The sequence below is a fragment of the Penaeus monodon genome, chromosome 24, assembly GCF_015228065.2.
Source record: "Penaeus monodon isolate SGIC_2016 chromosome 24, NSTDA_Pmon_1, whole genome shotgun sequence".
Classification (NCBI taxonomy): domain Eukaryota; kingdom Metazoa; phylum Arthropoda; class Malacostraca; order Decapoda; family Penaeidae; genus Penaeus; species Penaeus monodon.
In genome coordinates, this window is record NC_051409.1 from 29567336 (window position 1) to 29567569 (window position 234).

Here is a 234-nt window from a genome sequence, read left to right on the forward strand (position 1 = left end):
TCAAACACAGGCAGAAAGTCACTCACAAACAGACAGTCATACACAGACAGAAAGCAACGCACAAGCAGACAGTCAAACAACAGAAAGTCACTCAGAAACAGCCATAAAGAAAGGGAGATGCTATGTGTATATGCGTTAGGGTAAGTGTGGCACTTTCGGGCAGCGCAAACAAACAGCAAGGTCTGCGGCATAAACAAAAATTCTTAGACGTGCACACATATGGAAAAAAGCGAC